The sequence below is a fragment of the Amblyraja radiata genome, chromosome 6, assembly GCF_010909765.2.
Source record: "Amblyraja radiata isolate CabotCenter1 chromosome 6, sAmbRad1.1.pri, whole genome shotgun sequence".
Taxonomy (NCBI): Eukaryota; Metazoa; Chordata; class Chondrichthyes; order Rajiformes; family Rajidae; genus Amblyraja; species Amblyraja radiata.
The window spans coordinates 21530107-21555444 of record NC_045961.1 but is presented as its reverse complement, the minus strand read 5'-3'; positions in this window follow the sequence as shown (position 1 = coordinate 21555444).

Sequence of the window (25338 nt, the reverse complement as noted above, 5' to 3'; positions counted from 1 at the left end):
CCAGGTCAGAGTTCCCAGAGGAAGCAATAAAAAGATGGAAATATTGCCTTGAAAATCGTTGCAGGTCTCTTTCATTTCCTCACCTGAATACAGTCGACTCTGACACGTTAGAAAGTGGTTAATTGCTGCTCCTACAATTGCACGCCGGTGGGTTAATGTTCTGTAGTCTTGGTGATAGTGGGGACAGCTAGTCAGCATAACTGGAGAGTGTCTGAAATTCCTGATGAATTAGTTGCTGGGTTCAGTTTCCTTACTTTTCAGTTCAGTCTGTGTCTGAATTCCCAAGTGTTCTGCTCAAGTGAGGAAAACAAAGAATTTATATGCAGGCTCTGCTCTCCCAGGTAATTGAAAAGACATTCTCATCCCCATCATCTATCATCGGGGAATTGCAACCAACACAAAAGAGCTTAGTTGATCTTTAACATAATAAAACACGGGAGACTTACTGTATTACATTGGGTATGTTGCATCCAGAAATATGAGCAAAAATGCCCGATAGTGTGCATTTACACTCACTAAATAGAAGAGTTAAAAACTATTTTTTAAAAAATCTGGTTAAGAAAATAACTGCAGCAGACCCCACCAATTATATTGCTTTCACTTATTTCAGATCGCCTCCTGTATCAGACAAAGAGCACAAGCCATTTATTTTCACCATTGCCATCAACTACAATGCTGCTGCTTAAAATTTATTAAGCACGCCAGCCATTTTGTGTAGTTCAGTGCTTAATGATATTTTAAAAGCATAATTTTTTACATTAAGCTGCATTCAATCAGCATCTCATTTATCAAAATAAATGGAGATGCAAGCAGACGCAAGAAATAGCAGCCAAAGTTGGCCCCGACCTCACAGTAAACTGATCAGTTGATTGATCCAACCCAAACTCTCCGCTGATCCTTATCGGCACTCGGAGTCCCCAGGACCAAGTCCCGAGGTCGGAGGTCAGAGTCCCGAGGTCGGAGGTCGCAGAGGGGAGCCGCCGAGGACAAAGGGGGACCGGAGTGGAGGGTCGTCGAGAACAAGGGGGGGGGAGGGGGTCAACCCGGCACGGTGGGGCTGTCAGGTACTACGGGGAGGGGTGGGGCGTCAAGAATCAAGGGTGGGGATATGGGTGGCGTCAAAAACTAAGGGTGGGGAAGGGGTGTATCGAGAACTAAGGAGAGGAGGGGAAGGGAGAGGGGGAGGGGGAGAGGGAGGGGGAGGGGGGACCATTGGGGCGAAAAAAGGGGTAATTTGTAACTTTGTCAGCGACCTTTATGTGGCGACTCTTTGTTATGCCTGGGTATGCAAAACAAACCATCTCACTGTGACTTGCCACGTGTGACAATAAAAAATATCTGATCTAAAAGTATCTAATCTAATCAAGCACAACTTATCATGACTTCAGTCAGCTTCAACCAACTCATCACATGATGAGCAACAATGGGAGATAATCTGAATGTATAGCCCTTCAGCTTCAGTCACCCCACCAGTCTTTTACACAAATCAAACACTAATGACAATAGACAATAGACAATAGGTGCAGGAGTAGGCCATTCGGCCCTTCGAGCCAGAGCCGCCATACACTGTGATCATGGCTGATCATCCACATTCAGTACCCTGTTCCTGCCATCTCACCATGATTGAATGATGATTGACCTGAAGTATTAATTTTGTTTCTCCCTCCATAGATGCTGACTAACTCAGCAGGACAGGGAGCATCTCTGGAAAGAAGGAATGTGTGACATTTTGGGTCGAGACCCTTCTTTAGTCTGAAGAAGGGTCTCAACCCAAAACGTCACCCATTCCTTCTCTCCAGAGATGCTGCCTGCCCCGCTGAGTTACTCCAGCTTTTTGTGTCTATCTTCGGTTTAAACCAGCATCTACAGTTCCATCCTACACATTTTGTTTGGGCAAGGATTGACCAGCAGATAATAGCAGCATAACCCTCACCACTGAATGTAACTGTGGCACATAATCTAACACTTACTGCATCTTAGTCTCTAGGCAAGATCCTGTCATGTTCTGGCCTTTAATTGAACCTGTCCCCCTCAATATTTGTCCCCCTGTCCCCCTCAATACTTACAAAATTCTTAAGGGGTTGGACAGGCTAGATGCAGGAAGATTGCTCCCGATGTTGGGGAAGTCCAGGACAAGGGGTCACAGCTTAAGGATAAGGGGGAAATCCTTTAAAACCGAGATGAGAAGAACTTTTTTCACACAGAGAGTGGTGAATCTCTGGAACTCCCTGCCACAGAGGGTAGTCGAGGCCAGTTCATTGGCTATATTTAAGAGGGAGTTAGATGTGGCCCTTGTGGCTAAGGGGATCAGAGGGTATGGAGAGAAGGCAGGTACGGGATACTGAGTTGGATGATCAGCCATGATCATATTGAATGGCGGTGCAGGCTCGAAGGGTCGAATGGCCTACTCCTGCACCTAATTTCTATGTTTCTATGTTTCTATGTAATATTGCAGATTATAATGACTTCTGAAATGGCCGTCAGTTATATAAGAGCAACAATATATATGAGTGGCACAGTGATGCAGCTGGCAGAGCTGCTACCTCACAGCACCAGGTTCGATTCTGACCTTCGGTGCCGTCTGTGTGGAGTTTACACGTATTCCCTGTGACCGCATGGGTTTCCTCCATATGTTCCAGTTTCCTCCCAGATTCCAAAGACGTGCTGGTTCATAGTTTAGTTTAGTTTAGTTTAGTTTAGTTTAGTTTAGTTTAGTTTAGTTTAGTTTAGTTTAGTTTAGTTTAGTTTAGTTTAGTTTAGTTTAGTTTAGTTTAGTTTAGTTTAGAGAAACAGCGTGGAAACAGCTCCCTCTGACCATCGAATCTGCATCGACCAGTGATTCCCGCACACTAACACTATCTTACACAAACTAGGGACAATTTACAATTTTAACAAAGCCAATTAACCGACAAACCTGTACGTCTTTGGAGTGTGGGAGGAAACTGGAGATCCCGGGGAAAACCCATGCAGGTCACGGGGAGAACGTACATGCTCCGTACAGACAGGACCCATAGTCAGGATCGAACCCGGGCCTCTGGTGCTGGAAGGCAGCAACGCTACTGCTGTGCCACTATAGATTGATTGGCCTCACTTGATTTCCTGCTTGTGTGGAGGGATTGGATGAGTTGTGAATGATAGAGAACTAACATGAATGGGAGATCAATGTTGTTGTGGACTTGGTGGGCTGAAGGGCCTGTTTCCGGGCAATATCTCTCAACTATGCTAAATGCTGGCCTTGCTATACATGTCAGCATCCTGAGAGTAAATAATAAAAGTGATAGCCCAAAATCTTATCATGAACAAGGTTGTCACTTGTCACTGATGGTACCCTCCTCACTTTTGCTGGATTGGCTTCATTGCAATGAAAACCACATTGAGATTATGACGGGTGCCATCTTAAAAAGCAATGGCTCAACATTGAAAGTTGAGTTGGCACATGAACAGTCAATCTGCAGTGGGCCATCAAACCCTTTGTTTGATTGTGTGCCACAGGTACATTCAGTCGTAAGGGTTATGATGCTATTAACTGCTGGTCAATCCTTGCCCAAACAAAATGTGTAGGAAGGAACTGCAGATGCTGGTTTAAACCAAAGATAGACACAAAAAGCTGGAGTAGCTCAGCGGGTTAGACAGCATCCCTGGAGAGAAGGAATGGGTTGTTGGAAGGAACTACAGATGCTAGTTTAAACCTGAAGAAGGGTCTCAACCAGAAACGTCACCTTCTCTCCAGAGATGCTGTCTGACCCGCTGAGTTACTCCAGCTTTTTGTGTCTATCTTGCCCAAACAAAGACCATGTTTCTCATCACATGTTTGTCTATTTTGTACACAGTCAAAAAACAGTTGTCCAGACTTCCCATTGGATCTCCAAAAGCAGAATAACAGAACTGATGGAAGAATTGCATAAATTACTCAAAACACTAACTTTCACCATCCCGTGGTGTCTCATTACAACTAACGAAGTAAGTTTACAAGGACTGCATGGTAATACGTTGTGAAGCTCTTCAGGTTCCTGCTATTTTTAATATGTTTGTTTTAACTTCCCTTCACTTACTGATCCGTTCCTGACATGGCAGAATAACATGGAAAGCTGCAGTGTGTGCCTCTGCTACCTTGAAGTTTGGATGTTATGCTTCATTGTTCTAATCACATTTGCTTTATCACTGTCATGAGGTAGTAAAGCACAAGCCAGAGTTACAGACAAAGCATGGAGACATTGTCACTTCTTGACGCCAATTATAATTGACAAATGGTCAGTGCTAGTTTTAATTTGACCCATAAAGAGTTGATAACATTTCTAAAGCTGTGCGATGCATTCTTTCAAATGCAAACTTCACAATACATCCTTCTTACTTAAGAATGTTGTATATTTAGCCAACAGATAAATTATCTTGGTGAGAAGCTCTATATCAGATTTCAATATTGACTTTTTTATAATTAATCATTTTTAATGAAATAAAGCAATATAGATTACAGGCTAATAATGAACAAACAACATCAGAGAGCCTCAAAGCATTTTAATCAAAGGGAGACTCCAGGATTAGAGGTCATAGCCTCAGAATTAAAGAACGCTCCTTTAGGAAAGAGATGAGGGTGAATTTCTTTAGTCAGAGGGTGGTGAATCTGTGCACCTCTTTGCCACAGAAGGCTGTGGAGGTCGTCAGTGGATATATTTAAGGCAGAGGTAGATAGATTCTTGATTAGTACAGACGTCAGGAGTTATGAGGAGAAGGCAGGGGAATGGGGTTGGGAGGGAGAAATAGATCAGCCATGATTGAATGGCGGAGAAGATTTGATGGGCCGAATGTCCTTATGACCTTATGACCTAATATTTAAGATGTAATAATTTTGTTTAGTAAGGAACACAACAGCCAACACAAGGTTTTACGAAGAGCTATGTATATGAATCAGAGAGTCAGATAATTCAGTGATGTTAAATGAATTTAAATATTTCATCAAAGGAAGTGTGGGATTTACCTTGCATTTCTTCAAAATGGTCACAAAGTAAATTTATGCTTGCCTGATGGTACAAATTGTGTCTTATAGTCATAGAGTGATATGGTGTAGAAACAGGCCCTTTGGCCCAACTTGCCCACACCATCCAACATGTCCCAGCTACACTCGTCCCACCTGCCTGCATTTGGTCCATATCCCTCCAAACCTGTCCTATCCATGTACTTGTCGAACTGTTCCATAGACGTTGCAATAGTCCCAGCCTCAACTACCTTCTCTGGCAGCTTTTCCATACACCCACCAGCCATTGTGTGAAAAAATGACCCCTCAGATTCCTAGTGAATCTTTTCCCCTTCTACCTTAAACTGATATCCTCTGGTACTCGATTAACCTACTCTGGGAAAGAGACTCTGTGCATCTATTCCCGATCTAATCCTCTCATGATTTTATACACCTCTATATCTCCCCACATCCTCCTGTGCTCCAGGACAATAGAGTCCCAGCAGACCCAAACTCTCCCTATAGCTCACACCCTCCAGTCCTGGCAACATCCCTGTAAACACTTGTCAAGGGTTGCAGATCTTACCCAAAATATACGAACTGCAAATGTTCAGTGCTTGGTGGGAGTTTCAAGGCCATATCTCATGCTGGGAACTAAACTTGGAATTCTGAAGTTTAATGGCCTTGGGTGGTCCCGTCAGCGATGGCAGCCTCGCCTGCAGTCTGGCTGTCTTTTCATCTTTTTGGGAATATTTAGTGTGTTTTAAAAAGTATGTGTTAATGATCTTTAGTTTGTTTTATGTGGGGGCTGGGGGGGGGGGGGGGGGGGGGGGGTCGCGGAAAACCTTTTTTCAATCCCTTTCCTCGCCGGAGATGCGATTTCTTTCTGGATCGTATCTCCGGTCGTTCTACGGCCTAACATCATGGAGCGGGCGGGCTTTTTCGAGACTGAATTTGAGCTCCACCGCGGGGCCGTGGACTTACCATCGGAGTCTGCGACCCCTTGCCTGTGATCGCCTGCTGATTTCAACATCGAGTAGCTCGTAGTCTCAAGTACAGACTGATATCAGGAAGTTCCAAGCCGCAGGAGGTATGACCAGCCCTGATTCGGGAGTATGATCGCCCAGTGCGGGGAACTGAGATCTCCTCGTGGCGGGAGCTCAACCGCCCCGACGCGGAGGGCTCGACCGCCGTTTGTTGGAGCCAAGATCGCCCCGACAATGGAAGTTCGAGTACCCCGACTGCGGGAGAACAAAGAAGGGAAGAAGATTAAACTTTTTCACCTTCAATCACAGTAAGGAATGTGGGGGAGTCGTTGTGGTGGATGTTCATGTTAAAAATGTATCTGGGTGTCATGTTGTTTTTTATTGGTATGACTGTATGGCAATCTGTATTTTACTGTACCTTAATTGGTATACGTGACAAAAACTCACCTTGAACCTTGAAACCTTGAATTGTCTTGCGTTCACAACTTTAGTCTCAGAGACGAGGATACAAATAGTGACCAGGACTTACAAAATGCCGCATGCGTTCGACCTTCAAGTTCATCCTTCACGCAGCGCTGCAATATACGACCTGTGCAGATTAAATTCTGCTATCCATAATTGTCCTTCAAAATTTGCAATGCTGAAGAGATTCTGGAAACATTACCAGGCAGAACACAGGCAACAAATGTGATGAGGTTGGCAAATCCTATGAGAACCAATCAAATTTGTCATTGATATTCCCCACCACAATGTTCTAAGCCGTGCCTTGTATTCGTAAAATGCAATTAAATCCATCAGTTTCTTCCACAATGTCCCACTGAATGTGATGGGCAGAATTCAATGTGTAACCATAAAATGCAAGAGTAAAACTGAAGGGGAAAGCTGGGCAGAGAAATTAGGTGAGAACGTTGTAGCCTCATACTCAACCTGCAATCTCATGCAGAACAATAGTGGAAGGCCTGAGTTTACCTGTGAAGGTTAGATATCATTTGATAATTACGTAAAAATCAGCATTAGTTTGTGCAATTTTTTTTTCTCTGCTTTGAAGTCATCTTTGCAAATTAATCACACACGTGCACTGTAAACATTCAGTGCACCCCTTATGGAGCAGTAAATGGTACAGCGTCAGGATGCCTGTGACCTCAATATATGTCATCAGTCCAGTGGAAAAATTCCATCGCACCTTCAGTTATACTAAGTCATCACATGAAAGGCTGGACTCAGGGCATCAACAGCTACAAGGTTCAATTCAATGGGGCCACAGATGAGCAGTAGCCATCAGACCCCAACTTCAGGATCTTGGTAAACTGGGATCAAGCGGGGCTTATGTCTATTCATACTTGGGGATTTGTGCAGAGGAGAATTAAGAGCCATCAAAAAGGGTCCAAAACGCTTTTGGCACAATGGCCTTCATCAGTCAGAGTATTGAGTATAGATGTTCAGAGGTCATGTTGCAGATATATAAGATGTTGGTGAGGCCGCATTTAGAGTATTGTGTTCAGTTCTGGGCGCCATGTTATGGGAAGATGATGTCAAGTCATTGTCAAGTTGGAAGGGGTACAGAGAGGATTTATGAGGATGGTGCCAGGACTCGAAAGTCTGAGCTAAGAGGTTAAGCAGGCTTGGACTACATTGCTTGGAGCCCAGGTGGATGAGGGGTGATCTTATAGTACAAAATCATGAGAGGAATGAATCAGGTAGACACACAGAGTCTCTTGCCCAGAGTAGGGGAAATGAGAGGACAGAGGACATAGGTTTACGCTGAAGGGGAAAATATTTAATAGGTATCTGAGGGGTAGTTTTTCATTCAAAGGGTGGTGGGTGTATGGAACATCCTGCCAGAGGAGGTAGTTGAGGCAGGAACTATTGCAACATTTATGAAACAGTTAGTCAGGTCCATGGATCGGACAGGTTTGGAGAGATATGGGCCAAACACAGGCAGATGTATATGGGACATGTTGGTCGGTGTGGGCAAGTTGGGCTGAAGGGTTTGTTTCCACATTGTGTGACTCTCTGACTCCATCAGTTATCAAGATCATGTAGTGGGAGTGTGTGGGCGAATTGGCAGGCTGTTTAATGTGGGGGATGAGGAGTACGAGAGCAACAGTTTGCAAAAGCATGAGGAGTGGGATTCCTGTCACCTTTGGTTGAGGGGAATCTGATTTACTATTGGGTCATTACAACAGGGTCATTAGCAACACATAGGGATAAGGGAATAATGGATCAGGTATGTCGTTCTGTTTGGACTGATGACCAAGGTAAATGTAAAGGGCCTGTCCCACTTGGGCGACCTAATCAGCGATTTCTTGTGAGTTTGCCCACGACTCATACTTGCAGCATGGTCGACATGAGGTCGTAGGAGGTCTTCGTAACTCTCCTTTTGGCTCGAGAGTGGTCTCCGCGTACTCGAGGCCTCAGCGTTTTTTTCAATATGTTGAAAAATGCCCGCGAGTAATAAAATGCCCATGGAAAAAATCGATAATATTTTTACTCGTAGGTTTAGTCGTAGTAGGTCGTAGTAGGTCGGCATGTCAGTGGTAGGTAATCGAGGGTAGTTGAAGGTAGTCGATGTTAGTCGTAGATAGTCTTCATCATAGTCGAAGGGAGGTCGAAGGAGATCAAAAGATGTCATCTTCACTCTCCACTATTCGGTGTCCAATCTTCCAGAACTTAGTCGTAGCTAGTTGTGGCTAGTCGAAGCTGGTCTTCAACATAGTCGAAAGGTTGAAGGAGGTTTTCAAACGTGTCATTTTTTCAAACTCTCCTAAACTCTTCTAAACTCGCCAGTTAGGTCGCCCAAGTGGGACAGCCCCTTAATTGTTCCAATGTTGTGGGGAGGGCCCAAATGTGCAGCTAAGTAACTTCCACTCCAGTCTTGGCTAGTCAGGCAACCGTTTCATAATTGTATCATTCAATAACAGGCCTGGTCGGGGTAGCCTGATCCAGGTTTTCGTCCAAAAGGAGCATTGCATGGGTATTAATGCCATCCATGAGACATTCTGTTGTCAAAATTCTCCCCGTGACCTGTGTGGATTTTCTCCAAGATCTACAGTTTCCTCCCACATTACAAAGACGTACAGGTTTGTAGATTAATTGGCTTGGTATAAATGTGAATTGTCGCTAGTGTGTGTAGGATAGTGTTGATAGAATAGAATGCCTTTTATTGTCATTCAAACAGACAAGGTTTGAACGAAATTTCATTCCTACAGTCATGACATTACAAAAAAACCAAGACACACACTTAACACAATTTACACAAACATCCATCACAGTGAATGTCCAACACCTCCTCACTGTGATGGAAGGCAAAAGTCTTATCTCTTCCCTTTGTTCTTCTCCCCCGGTCCAGCAGTCCAACTGCAGCATCGAGGCGACTGGGGCTCACGATGTTAAAGCCCCCGGCGGGCGATGGTAAGTCCCGCGGCTGTTTAAACCATGCCGGGCATTGTTAGGCCCCGCTCCGAGTCATTTAAACCCCCGATTCCGGCAGGAGTAGTTGCCGTTGCGGGAGCTCCGAAAACCGGTCTCCCACCAGGGACCTGTGAGCTCCCGATGTTCCTGTCCACCGGGCCTGCGGCCGGAGCCTCCGAAGCTCCGAAGTCGGGTTGCAGCCGCGCGCCACCACAGCTCTCCTCACTCCGAAGTCGGCCACCTCCGCGATGGCGAGTCTGCAGGCTCCATGACTGGAGCCCTCAGGTTGGTTCCGGTTGGTGGCCGCCACCGGCTCCAAGATGTTAGGCCCAACGACACCGGAGACGCGACAGGGAAAAAATCGAGTCCCCGTACAAGGAAGAGATAAAACGGTCTCCCCCCCCCCCCCCCACCTCCCCCCCACACATACACAGCTAAAAAATAATATCAATTAGAACCAAAAACATACATCTAACAGACAAAAATTTTTTTAAAAGACAGACGGACTGCAGTCGAGCCGCTGCCATTAGGTGCCGCCACTCCGCGGGGATTGCTGGTTGGTGCAGACCCAGTGGGCCGAAGGGCCTGTTTCTGCACTCATTCTCTAAACAAAACTAGACTCAACACTGCACCTAGCTACATGTGACAATAAAGTGGCATGTTTTTCTTCACTTCATAGATGCTGCCTCACCCGCTGAGTTTCTCCAGCATTTTTGTTTACCTTCGATTTTTCCAGCATCTGCAGTTCTTTCTTAAACATTGAACCATTGAAGGTAATTTGGGGATTTTGGAAACAACATTATGAAAATGAATAATTGATATGTGTTACGGACGTCCAGATGGAGTATTGAAAGCAAAAGATTGAAACCATTCATCTAATTATTAAATGGTGCAGTTTTAGATAGGCTTTTGGATTGTACTGGATGGATCATTTAAAATGGGATGGGTTACAAATTAAATCTTGTGTTTATGCCTCTTCACAATTTGGCTTCATTGTGGGAGAGCAGGATCGTTGAGTCAGAATGATATTATCCTTGTATGTTGGAAGCTAAGCATATTTATGCAGACAGCAACATAGTAAATTCTCGTTGGGATAGGATTTACTCACATTTGGAAGAAAATAGGGTAATTGGGGACAGTCAGCATGGCATTGTCCAGCAGGTCATGTTTTATGAACTTAATTGAGTTTGTGAAGGAGGTGACAAAGGTAATCGATGAGGGTAGGGGAGTGGATGTTATCAGATTTCTGATTTTAGTAGGGCATTTGATAGAGTCCCTCATGATAGGCTGATCCAGAAGATTAAGATGCCTGGGATCTATGGTGACTTGGCCGTTTGGAATCAGAACTGACTTACTCTTGGAAGATGGAAGGTTGTGGTGGAAGGGTATTATTCAGGCTGTAGGTATATTACTCATGGAGTTCTGCAGGGAGCTGTGCTGCCAAATTGATGGAGTTGTGGACAGTGAGGGACACTGTTAAAGTATACAGTGGGATTTGGGTCACCTACAGAAATGGGTGGTGAAAGATGGAGTTTAATTTGAGCAAATAGAAAATAGACAATAGACAATAGGTGCAGGAGTAGGCCATTCAGCCCTTCGAGCCAGCACCGCTATTCAATGTGATCATGGCTGATCATCTAAAAATCAGTACCCCGTTCCTGCCTTCTCGCCATATCCCCTGACTCCGCTATCTTAAAGACCTCTATCCTACTCTCTCTTGAAAGCATCCAGAGAACTGGCCTCCACCACCCTCTGAGGCAGAGAATTTCCAAGACTCACAACTCTGGCTTACCCCTTATTCTTAAACTGTGGCCCCTAGTTCTGGAATCCCCCAAGATCGGGAACATTTTTCCTGCCTCTAGCGAGTCCAAACCCTTAATAATCTTATATGTTTCAATAAGAACCTCTCTCATCCTTCTAAATTCCAAAGTATACAAGCCCATCCGCTCCATTCTATCAACATATGACAGTCCCGCCATCCCAGGAATTAACTCGGTGAACCTACGCTGCACTCCCTCAATAGCAAGAATGTCCTTCCTCAAAATTGGAGACCAAAATTGAACACAATACTCCAGGTGTGGTCTCACATGGGCCCTGTACAACTGCAGAAGGACCTCTTTGCTCCTATACTCAACTCCTCTTGTTATGAAGGCCAACATGCCATACGCTTTCTTCACTGCCTGCTGTACCTGCATGCTTACTTTCATTGACTGATGAACAAGGACCCCCAGATCCCATTGTACTTTCCCTTTTCCCAATTTTTACATAATAATCTGTCTTCCAGTTTTTGCCTCCGGAGTAGATAATCTCACATTTATCCACATTAAACTGCATCTGCCATGCATCTGCCCACTCACCCAACCTGTCTAAGTCACCCTGCATCCTCATAGCATCCTCCTCACAGTTCACACGGCCACCAGCTTTGTGTCATCTGCAAATTTGCTAATGTTACTTCTAATCCCTTCATCTAGATCATTGATGTATATGTGAGGTGTTACACTTTGGCAGTTGAAGGTAAGCGGAATGTTTACAGTTAATGGCACGGCCCTTTGCAGCAGTGATGTACTGAGGGATCGTGGGGTCCGAATCCTAGCTCACTGAAAGTGGCAACACGTTGGCACGGTGGGGCAGCAGTAGAGTTGCTGCCTTACAGTGCTAGAGACCCAGGTTCAATCCAGACTATGGGTGCTGTCTGTATGGCGTTTGTAAATTTTCCCCGTGATCTGCGTGGGTTTTCTCCGGGATCTCAGGTTTCCTCCTGCACTCCAAAGATGTACAGGCTTGTAGGTTAACTGGCTTGGTATAATTGTAAATTGTCCCTAGTACGTGTAGGATCGTGTTAGTGTGCAGGGATCATTGTTGGCCGGCATGGACTTGATGGGCCGAAGGGCCTGTTCCTGCACTGTATTTATAAACTAAACTAAAAAAACTGAATGAGTAGACAGAATGGAAAATGAGGCATATGATATGCTTCCCTTCATTGGCTGGGGCATTAAGCCATGCTGCAACTTTCTAGGACTTAGGTTTGGCTACACTTGGACTATTGTGTGCAGTTGTGGTTTCCTCTTTACAGAAAGGATATGGAGGCTTCAGAGAAGATGCAGAAGATGTTTACTAGAATGCTGCATGGATTAGAAGGTATTAGCTGTGAAGTGAGGTTAGACAAACTAAGATTGTTTTTTCTGGAACATCAGAGGCTGAGGAGAAACCTCATAGAAGTATATAACTGTGGCATAGATAGGGTAGACAGTCAGAATTTTTTCCCAGAGAGGAAATGTCAAAGACCATAGTATTAAGGTGAGAGGGGCAAAATTTAATGGAGATGTACTGAGCAAGTGTTTATACTGAAAGTGTTAGATGCCTGGAACACACTGCCAGGGGTGGTGATGGAGGCATTTACAACAGTGTCATTTTAGAGACTTTTAGTTAGGCATGTGAGTTACAGGGAATGAAGGGATGTACATCATGTACCAGCAGAGGAGATTAGTTTAACTTGACTGTGCTCAGCATGGACATTGTGGGCCAGTGCTGTACTTTTCCATGTTCTATAATGTAACCAAATCTATAGATGGGCACAACAATAATGTACCATGCAGGTAATTTCTGAACTATAGAATAATCAACATTTTAGAAACAAAAAACTGCAGATGCTGGTTTAAAAAAAAAAGATACAGTGCTGGAATAACAGCAGGTCAGACAGCATCACTGGAAAATACAGATAGTTTGTCGCAGTTGAAAAAGGAACGAACCAGCCTAATCAAATTTTCCAGCACTTGGTGCAACACTACTGGTCACAGGTTTTTACTGCAGTCTGAAGTACTGATTAAGAGCTTCTGTCTCTAATATTCTTGCAGGAAGTGGCTTCCATGCTGATATAACCATCTGAATGTAGAAACATCCTCCTATTCACTTATTAAACTTTTCCTTGCTCATAAAATTTTTCAATCTTGAAAAATCCTGCTAAATCTCTACATTCTCACCAGTGGAATTGCATCTTTCTCGCAATGAGGTAACCAGGACTGCATATCGTACTCAAGCTGTGGTCTTTCAAGTATTATATATATTTCCAGTGTAACCTCTCTGCTCCTGTACTTTGTTGCTCAGCTAAAAAGGGAAAGCATCCAAATCTTTGTTTCATCATGGTACCGAACTATATATCTACCTTCAACGATCTATGAATCCAAGGTTCATTTCTTCCTCCACACTTCTCAATATTCTTCCACTTTGTCTTGTTGCACTTCCCCAAATGCATTACTTCGCTTTTCTCCAGATTAGATTCCATTTGTCATTTTTCCACCCGAATGACAAGGCTATCTACATCATCATGGCTTCAAAAGCTTTCTCCCTCACAGTCAGTCACAGGACGATTATCTGCAGCATTTGCAAACTTTTTTATAATGTTCCCAGACATTTAATTTTAAATCATTAATATATAATGATACATTGCAAGGAGCAGAGCACTAACCCAATGGAACCTAATGGCCTTTCATTTTCTATAATATTAAGTTTTCAGGATACGCCATTGCTTACAAGCATAGTATTTATTGCCCATTTCTAATTGCCCTTGAGAAGGTGGTGTTGAGCTGCTAAGTGAACTGTGGAAGCGCTTCGAGTGAAGTTACTCCCAGGATATCATAGAGACAGTGAAGTAGAGGCAACACATGTCAAACTATTACCATTACATAGAAACATAGAAAACCGGTGCAGGAGTAGGCCATTCGGCCCTTTGAGCCAGCACCACCTTTCAATATGATCATGGCTGATCATCCCGTTCCTACTTTCTCCCCATATCGCTTGATTCCTAAGAGCCACATCCAACTCACTCTTGAATACATCCAGTGAATTGGCCTCCACTGCCTTCTGGGGCAGAGAATGCCACAGATTGTCAACTCTTTGGATGGAAAAGGTTTTTCCTCAACTCAGTCCTAAATGGCCTACCCCTTATTCTTAAACTGTGACCCTTGGTTCTGGACTCCCCCAACATCGGGAACATTTTTCCTGCATCAAGCCTGTCTAATCCCTTAAGAATTTTATATATTTCTATCAGATCCCCTCTCATTCTTCTAAAATCCAGTGAATATAAGCCCAGTTGATCCATTATTTTATTAAATGTCAGTCCCGCCATCCTGGGAATTAACCTGGTGAACCTACGCTGAACCCCCTCAACAGCAGGAATTTCCTTCCTCAAACTAGGAGACCAAAACTGCACACAATACTCCAGGTGCAGCCTCACCAGGGCCCTGTACAACTGCAATAGTGCCTCCTTGCTCCTAAACCCAAACCCTCCCGCAATGAAGGCCAACATGACATTAGCTTTCTTCACTGCCTGCTGTTCCTGCATGCTTACTTTCAGTGACTGGTATACAAGGACACCCATGTCTTGTTGCACCACCTTTTTTCTAATCTGACACCATTCAGATAATAACCTGCCTTCATGTTCTTGCCACCAAAGTGGATTAGCTCACATGTGGATAACCTCACGTATTACTTTCTGCTCCCTCCCATTAATTTAATTCCAGGTCTGATTATCCACTCTAGCATGGATCCCAGAATCTTTTAGTTTTATTTTTTATCAGGCTGTTATATAGGCCTTTGGCAAAAAGCCTTGCTAAATCCATGTCGACCACATTATATGGATTGCCCTACCCTAAATGTAGAAGAACAATTTGATGTAGTTCCACAAAATGCAGTACTAAAATGTATATTGAGCTAAAGAATGGGTTATTGGAGCATGGCTGAATCCATGTTCTAGAATGGAAGTGTGGAGGGATTTGGACTTGACGTTGACGACATTTAAATCAAGGTACATTGTGCAATATGCAGAATAATATGGGAACTTGAGGAGATTTCGAATATCTATCTATCTATCTATCTATCTATCTATCTATCTATCTATCTATCTATCTATCTATCTATCTATCTATCTATCTATCTATCTATCTATCTATCTATCTATCTATCTATCTATCTATCTATCTATCTATCTATCTATCTATCTATCTATCTGTAGATGGGTTATGCATGCAACCTATAATGTAGTTACCTCATCACCACTAACCACGCCCCATCATATTAGTATAACTGTAGTATCCTCCCTTTGTTCCTCCCACTAGGTTCCAGTACGCCTGAAGGCTGGATGCAGTCAGTGCTGGGACGTGTGTGCCATGTGCTATATTAAACTCACAGTAAAGCTTACAGTGTGTCAGCTATCACTCATTTACATGGTGTCAGAAGTTTAAAAGACTCGCGTTTCCCGTTTACCGGTTTTCATTTATTTTGTCCCCGTTAGTGCCCAGTGTTGGGTTTCCCTTGACATGGCATCTTCATGCCGAAAGCCATCTCCCCTTGTCTTCGACGCTGACATTGCGGAGCGATGGTCGACTTTTGTGATGGACTACACTCACTATGCCAATATTGTGCACCGGAATGAGCCAGCCGCGGTCAAAGCATCACTCCTGCTCAACCTGGCCGGTCCCGACGCAATGATGAGAGCTCAAGCCTTTGTCTACGAACCAGCGGTCCTGGATGACAACGACCAGCCGGTCGAGCCAGCTGAATCGGCCGACGACCCGGTATGTCTTTTGCGCAAATTCGCGGAGATATGTGACCTGCCCTCCAACCGTATACTGGAGCGGGCCAGGTTCTTCTCACGCAAGCAACAGCCAGATGAACCTGTTGAATGCTTCATCACTGACCTGCGGCACCTTGCCCAGCGGTGCCGATTTGAAACCATGCGCGACCAGCTCATCAGAGACATTCTCGTCACTGGTATGATCGATCAGAAGCTGCGTGCCGACCTGCTGCAACGGCCTGACCTAACCCTGACTCAGGCAATGCATGCGTGCCGCATTGCCGAAGTGGTCCACCATCCTCATGGGCAGAAGGGGTCTGACAACCGAGCCATAAATTTAACTGGTGTTGCTGGACAACGACGGATGAGGGAGAACTTTCGCCCTCCACTGCGGTCCGTTCGTACACCCCGGGACCCGAGATCTCAAAAGTGTCCTAACTGCAACTACGTGCACTCCTCAGAATCACAGTGCCCAGCCCTTGGGAAGACCTGCAATTTCTGCGGGAGAAGAAACCATTTTGCAGCTGCATGCAGGTCCCGTGGGAAAGTGCCCTCAGCTCCCAGACAACTCCTAAACAACCTTCTACAAGTTGATAGTGAGTTGGATTCTCAGCCCTCTGTTGACGCTGCCCCCGACTCTGAGCTCAGCTATTCCACGGGAGATGTAAGTATTTACACTCTCCTCCACAGCCGATCTCGCCTCCCCGATCCTTCTGTGAACATAACTGTAAACAACAAGTCCTTCTCTGCTAAACTCGACACGGGGGCAAAAGTGAACGTAATGTCAACAAAGCTGTTCCACCAGATAAGGAATAATGAGCTGCTGATTACAGACCGCTCTGTTTTGCGTGCCTATGGGGGAGAGGAACTAACACCTGTGGGGAGGGCGACTTTCCACTGCGTGCTGCAGGAATCTTCCCAGGACCTGTCTTTCTTCATTCTGGACAGTGACTGTGTGACGTTGCTGAGCAACCAGGCATGCCAGGATCTTGGTCTGGTGTCGTTTGCCCGTACGGTCCACGAGGTGCAACCCGTGATGGATCCACTATGTGAGTACCCAGACCTGTTTGATGACAAGTTGGGAAAGCTGCCGTTAGTGTACAAGATCGTGACCGACCCATCTGTGGTGCCTGTGATCCGTCCACCCCACAGAGTGTCTTTTGCCATGAAGGGCAAGGTGGAAAATATGCTGACGGACATGGTCAACATGGGAGTGCTGGAGGCTGTCAGCGATCCAACCCTATGGGTCTCCACCATGGTCGCCACGTTGAAGAAAGGAAAGAATGAGATACGGATATGCATCAACCCCAAGGACTTGAATATGGCGATTAAACGGCCCCACTACCCCATGAGGACGGTCGAAGATGTTGCCGCCCAGGTGGGACAAGCCACTGTGTTCTCCGTCCTCGATGCCAAAAGTTCGTTTTGGCAGATACCACTGGACAAACGCTCCACGGACCTGACCACGTTCAGCACGCCCTTCGGCAGGTTTAAGTTTTTACGGATGCCGTTCGGCATCAACTCTGCCAGCGAGGTATTTCAGCGTTCAATGGAACAATTATTTGCAGGTCTGCCCTGCGCAATTATTGTGGACGACATTCTGGTCTATGGGAGGGATGTGGCCGAACATGACCACAACCTCCGGCGGATTTTGGACCGTGCTCGGCAGATCAATTTGAAGCTCAATCGGTCAAAGTGCAAGTTCCGGGTGCCTGAGGTCACATACGTCGGCCACATTTTCACGGCCCAAGGGTTGAAGCCAGACCCGCAAAAAACCAGCGCAATCTCTGAGCTGCCCGCCCCGACAGACGCTGTCAGTCTGCAGCGCTTCCTGGGTATGGTGAATTACCTGGGGAAGTTTATCCCCGACCTCAGCGAGTTGAGCGCACCCCTGAGACAGCTCACAAAGAAGGACATTGCCTGGGCATGGTTTCCACACCACCAGCAGGCGTTCGACCTGCTGAAGACGAGGCTGGTCAGCACACCTACACTAAAGTTTTTTGATCTGCTGCTTCCGATCGTGGTCACCTGCGACGCCTCTCGATTTGGTCTGGGTGCTGCCTGCCTGCAACTCCACGCTGACGACTCGCTGCTGCCTATCTCCTATGCCTCTAGGACCATGATGGACACAGAGCAGCGCTATGCTCAGATAGAGAAGGAGCTGCTGGCGGTGGTTTTCGCGTGTTCGAAGTTTAAGGACTTCTTATTTGGCACCAGGTTCACCGTTGAAACGGATCACCAGCCACTGGTAACAATACTTAACAAACCGATACACTGTGCTCCTGCCAGGCTACAGCGGATGATGCTGCAACTACAGCGCTTTGACTTTAAAATCACATATAAGAGGGGCACCGAGATGCACGTGGCCGATGCACTGTCCCGGGCCCCCCGGGCCTCTTGTGACCAACACCCCTTCGAGCAGTCGGACTTACAGGTACTGAACGTTAACTTCGTCCCTTCTCACCAGCTGCAGTGCTTGGTTGAACATACCGCTAACGACCCCGACCTACAGCAGCTTGCTGCTGTCATCAAGCGCGGGTGGCCCACCAAGCGGAATTCGTTGCCTGCCAGCGTCCACCCCTATTTTCTGGTCCGCGATGAGTTAGTCCTCCGTGACGGTATTGTTATCAAAGGGCACAAAGTTGTCATCCCGGCATCGCTGCATGGCTTGTATTTTGATGCCGCCCACATGGGTCATCCCGGGGCAGAAGCCACTATCTCTCATGCCCAGGAACAGTACTACTGGCCGGCCATGGCTAAATACATCCAGGCAAGGGTGGATTCCTGTTCGGACTGTCACTCACTTGCCCCGCATCAGCAAAGACAACCACTTTTGCAGCAGCCGGCACCTGAAATGCCCTGGTCTTCTCTGGCTGCCGACATTTTCGATTGGCGCGGGAGGCATTACCTTGTGCTAGTGGACTCTTACTCGAATTGGTTCGAGGTTGACCTCCTCCCTGCCATCACCTCCGAGATGGTGATCAGCAAGCTTCGCCGCCACTTTGCCACGTTTGGTTCCCCTGTCCGGCTGCAGACAGACAACGGTCGCCAGTTCACCAGCACCGAGTTTCGAGCGTTTGCCACGAAGTGGAACTTTAATCATTTCACCAGCAGCCCGGAGTACCCGCAAAGCAATGGTCTAGCTGAACGGGCGGTCCGCAGCGCTAAGCACCTGCTTGAGCAAACCCGCCTCTCGAACGGGGATTTCTATCAGTGTCTCCTGAACCTTCGCAACATTTCCAGAGACAGTACCATGGGATCCCCTGCCCAGCGACTCATGTCCCGAGTTGTCCGCCCCCCGATGCCTATTGCCCAGCAGTCCCTGATGCCTAAAGTCCTGCAGCCTGCTGATGTCCAGAAACGTATTGCCCAGAAGCACGAGATCCAGCGACGATCGCATGATAAATCCTGCCGCCCTCTTTCGCCACTGATGCCTGGACAGGTCGTCCGTTTGCAGACGCCCACTGGCTATTCCCGACTTGCCACCGTTGTCGGGTTTGACAGCGCGCAACAGTCCTACCTCGTGGATTTCGAAGGGACTGTATACCGACGCAGCCGCCAGCACCTGTTGGCGGTTAACGAGCCCAAACCACCTCCTGCGATTCCGTATACCCCTCCATCGCGTGTCGAGCCTTCCTCCACTAATGTACCATCTGCTCCCTGCATGCCACGGTCGGTCCTTTTGCCTCGGGTATCCCCCCTGCTCCTCCGGGTTTTGCTCCCCAGGCTCTGTTGTCCCCTGCAAGGTCTTCTCTCTCTCCAACTTCAGCTCGTTCTACCCCTTCATTCTCACCTGGCTCACCTGTGCCTCTCCGTTCCCCCTTCAAGCTGGGTTCCCCACCCATCTTCTCTCCCCCTCCTGTTTCTGTTCCTGTCCCTCCTCCTATTCTTTCAGGTGGGGAGGGTGAAGGTGCTGTGCGCACTCGCTCGGGTCGGGTTGTAAAACCTCCGGCTCGCTACGGAGAGTTTGCTTAGCTTTGCAGGTTCTGTATAACAAACCTGCCACTGTAGTAACTTGTTTAAATCGTAAGGGAAAGGATGTAGATGGGTTATGCATGCAACCTATAATGTAGTTACCTCATCACCACTAACCATGCCCCATCATATTAGTATAACTGTAGTATCCTCCATTTGTTCCTCCCACTAGGTTCCAGTACGCCTGAAGGCTGGATGCAGTCAGTGCTGGGACGTGTGTGCCACGTGCTATATTAAACTCACAGTAAAGCTTACAGTGTGTCAGCTATCACTCATTTACACTATCTATCTATCTATCTATCTATCTATCTATCTATCTATCTATCTATCTATCTATCTATCTATCTATCTATCTATCTATCTATCTATCTATCTATCCTATTATTAAAACTCTCATCTTGACCACCTCCAGTCTGCGTTGTATGTAAATTTGCACAAAAACGGTACTCTATATTGCTAAGATTTTTTTCGCCACCTTAGTCACTGTTCTCCTCTGCTCCAAGTGCACCAAGTTTTGTTCCGATCGGTGGAATATTACAAAAGTTCTGAAGGTTTAAAAAATTGTGAATTGAGCAGATTGGTCTTCTCGCCTGTCAGTCACCATGAAGGTAACGCCCCTTCCAGCACCCGCTGTCCGGTGGGTAGAATAAAGCTGAATTGGACTGCAAGCGGGAGCTGTGCTTTGTGAGCGGGAGCTGTGCTGTGTAAGCGGGGGCTGTGCTTTGTGAGCGGGAGCTGTGCTCTGCGAGTGGGTGCTGTGCTCTGCGAGCAAGTGCTGTGACCAACATGACGACCTAGGTGCCGATGTGTGCAGCCGGGGATGAGAGCCGGTGAGCAAGCCAGGAGCCAATGAGGCTACACACACCCCTCCCCCCCATACACCCCCTCCCCCATACACCTCCTCCCCCCACACCACCCCCTACCCCCACCTACACCACCCCCCTAAACCCCCCCTCCCCTACACCCCCCATACACCACCCCTCCCCTCCCCTAAACCCTCCCTCCCCTACACCCTCCCCTCCTTCACCCTCCCCTCTCCCACACTCTCCACTACCACACACATCCCTCCCCCCTCCCACACACATATCTCCCCCCTCCCACACACACCCCTCCCCCAGAATCCCCCCTACCCCCACCACTCCCTAACCCCATCATCCCCTACCCCACCACCCCCTGAGTCCAGAGGTCCTGAATTGCAAGTCCAAAAACCGTGAATGACTGAACTGTGAGTCCGCTAGCCGTGAGTGACTGAATTGCAAGTCCACAAGCCGTGAGTGACTGAACTGTGAATCCACAAGCCGTGAGTGACTGAACTGTGAGTCCACAAGCCGTGAGTGACTGAACTGTGAGTCCACAAGCCATGATTGACTGAACTGTGAGTCCACTGCCCGTGAGTGACTGAACTGTGAGTCCACAAGCCATGCTGAGTCCGGAAATCGTGCTGAGTCCGGAAGTCATGCTTGTGTCCGGAAGTCGAGCCTGATTCCGGAAGTCGAGCCTGAGTCCGGAGGTCGAGCCTGAGTCCGGAAGTCGAGCCTGAGTCCGGAGGTCGAGCCTGAGTCCAGAAGTTGAGCCGAGTCCGGAAGCCGAACCTGAGTCTGGAAGTCGAGCCTGAGGCTTGAACTGTGAGTCCACCAGCCATGAGTGAGTGAATTGTGTCCACCAGCCACAAGCGAGTGAAATGTGAGTCCACCAACCATGATGGAGTGAACTGTGAGTCCACCAGCCGTGAGTCAGTGAACTGTGAGTCCACAAGCTGTGAGTCAGTGAACTGTGACTCCAAGAATCCATTTGGTCCACAATGTCCTTACTAGCCATCTGGAAACCAGTCCCTTTTCACCCACAACTCCCATACTAGCCCTCCAGAAAATGCCTACCCCCCCCCCCCACTAGCCAGCGCCTGAAGCTGTCCCCCTCCCCAGGCTGCAAGATGCTCCCCCTACCGGCCCCCAACAGCCCCGCCTGAATCCAACCCCCTCCCCCGGCTGCAGAACGCAACAAGAGATACAACAAGAAAGAATGGACTGAACAAATCTCTTCTTTAAAGTTTAAATTGTTGTTATATTTTAAGAGTTACTCACAGTTTAAGCTTTAATAAATCCCTTTTCCACTTGCTGTGCCCATTAGCTGCAGCTGCACAGTCATACCTACATGTTCTACATCACAGTGGGAACCCAATGGGAGGGAATGGCTGTGCCACCAGAGAACCGCTAAGAGTGGATGGGGGGGGGGGGTTGAGGGGAGGATGGAGTGAGTGCTTGGGAGGGTGAAGAACAAGGGGCGGAGTGTGGGGGGGGGTGAGGGGAGGAGGGGGGATCAGGGGTGTCACAATGGGAACCCGTCAGCCATGCCAGCACAGTTGGGGGCTATGGGTGAGTGGTGGAATATTGGAATTGGTGGAGAGGTTGAATATTGCATTGGGGGACCAGGCCTCCCGTGTAAGAATGGGACCCAACAGGTTCCACTTAATCTAGTAGTCAATAATGTTAGGTGAGCCTTAGTCATGGAGGATTGAAGATGGACATAATCCAGAAGAGATTTAAAATAGCTGAGCTTAAAGATAGCATGAATATATAAGGAAGTTTCAGCAGCTGGTTAAAAATTACATTGAGCCAGATGTGGTTGATGTTACAGAACTGAAAATATTCATTGTTATTTTGCAAATTGTTTTAGAAGAAAATGGTGGTTAATTATTTTTGGATATTGCACATTGGTTCTTGTGTCGTAGTTTTCTGGGCAACTGTACTGCAGAGGCTGGGAACAAACTGTTCTTAGTACTACAGGTGCTAACCTTATTTGAAATTGTTGGGTATAATTTTCAGTGCATTTCACTAATGGCAAATTGTGAAATATGCATGGTTCTGGGAGTATACAATGAGATGTGTGAATCATTCACATCCATTATAAAGGGCTAATTATTTCATGGTTAATAAAATCCTGAGTTTGAAATTGTGTAGGCACAGAATATTGCAATCAGGGAATGCAAAAAAACAAACATGGTCATAAGGTCATAAGGAATAGGAGTAGAATTAGGCCATTTGGCCCATCAAGTCCACGCCATTCAATCATGGTTGATCTATCTCTCCCTCCTAACCCCATTCTCCTGCCTTCTCTCCATAACCTCTGACACCTGTACTCATCAAGAATCTATACCTCTGCATTAAAATATCCACTGACTTGGCATCTACAGACTTCTATGGCAAAGAATTCCACAGATTCAGACTACAGGTGCTCTCTGTACGGAGTTTGTACGTTCTCCCCATGACCGCGGGTTTTCTCGGAGATCTTTGGTTTCCTCCCACACTAAAGAAATTTCTCCTTATCTCCTTCCTGAAAGACCATTATTTCATTCTGAGGCTATGATCTCTAGATCTAGACTCTCCCACTAATGGAAACATCCTCTCCACATTCACTCTATCCAAACCTTTCACTATTCTGTATGTTTCAATGAGATCCCCCCTCATTCTTCTAAACTCCAGTGAGTACAGGCCCAGTGCCGACAAACACTCATCATAGGTTAACATCAGAAAATACTAGAAATATTTAACAGGTCAAGAAGAACCCACAGAGACCTAACCTGACCTGCTGAGTTTTTCTTGATTTTCTGTTTTTAATCAGGTTTTCAGCATCTACAGCTTTTTCCTTTTCAATCTCAGAATGCAATATTATTTAAGGGATTTCACACACTCACTGTCAAAGTAAATTAGAATAACAACAAACTGCAAAAGCTGAAGATCTGAAATAGAAACAGAAAATTGTGTCAACTCTCAAGAAGTTCAGGCAGCATGTGTGGAAAGAAAACTGTTAACATCTCAGGTTGAAGGTCCTTCATAAGAACTAAAGGTGAGAGTGGGGCAGACGGTGTGCTGGGTATTGATTGTCAAATAATTCCATCAAGTGCCAGCCTTACATATAGCAGTGCCCTATAGTCAATCAACAGAATACGGAATAAAGGGATATGGGGAGAAAACAGGACCGGGGTACTGATTTTGGATGATCAGCCATGGTCATATTGAATGGCGGTGCTGGCTTGAATGGTCAAACGGCTGACTCCTGCACCTATTTTCTGTGTTTCTATGCTTCTAGTCAAAGGACACTGGAACGGGTGTACTCCAATGCTGAGAACATGTCTCTGGAACTGGTGCGGGCAGCACGGTGGAGAGTTGCTGCCTTACAGCGAAAGCAGCGGCGGAAACCCACGTTCGATCCCAACTACAGGTGCTCTCTGTTCGGAGTTTGTACATTCTCCCCGTGACCGCGTGGGTTTTCTTGCAGATCTTCGGTTTCCTCCCACACTCCAAAGACGTACAGGTATGTAGGTTAAGTGGCTTGGTAAATGTAAACATTGTCCCTAGTGTGTGTAGGATAGTGTCAATATGCAGGGATTGCTGGTCAGCGTGGATCCGGTGGGCCGAAGGGTGGATCTCTAATCTAAATACTGAGAACTACATTCTAAACTCTCTATCTTCTCCTTTGCTCTTTCTCTTGTACCTTGGATTTGGCTTGCTTGTATTTATGTATTGTACTATCTTATTTGAATGGATAGCATACAAAAAAAAAGCTTTTCACTGTACTCGATGCGAATGCACATGGTGGTAGGATACTAACATGGATAGAGAACTGGTTGGCAGACAGGAAGCAAAGAGTAGGAATTTACGGGTTCTTTTCAGAATGGCAGGCAGTGACTGGTGAGGTGCCGCAAGGCTTCGTGCTGGGACCCCAGTTATTTACAATATATATTAACGATTTAGGCAAGGGAATTAAATGTAACATCTCCAATGTTTGCGGATGACACAAAACTTGGTGGCAGTGTTTGCTCCGAGGAGGATGCTATGAGGCTGCAGGGTGACTTGGATAGGATGGGTGAGTGGGCAGATACAGTTTAATGTGGTTAATGTGAGGTTATCAATTTTGGGGGCAAGAACCGGAAGGCAGATTATTATCTGAATCATGTCAAGTTGGGAAAAGGGGAAGTACAACGAGATCTGGGGGTCCTCGTTGGATGTGCAACGAGACCTGGGTGTGCTTGTACATCAGTCTCTGAAAGTAAGCGTGCAGGTACAGCAGGTAGTAAAGTAAGCTAATGGCATGTTGGCCTTCAATGCGAGAGGATTTGAGTTTTTAGAAGCAAGGAGGTCCAACTGCAGTTGTACACGGCCCTGGTTAGACCGCATCTGGAGTATTCTGTATAATTTTAGTGTCCTCATTTGAGGAAGGACATTATTGCTACTGAGGTAGTGCAGCGCAGGTTCACCAGGTTAATTCCCGGGATGGCGGGACTGACATATGATGAAAGAATGAGTCGACTGGGCTTGTATTCACTGGAATTTAGAAGGATGAGAGGATATCTTATAGAAACATATAAAATTCTTAAAGGATTGGTCAGGCTAGATGCAGGAGAAATGTTCCCGATGTTGGGGGAGTCCAGAATCAGAGGTCATAGT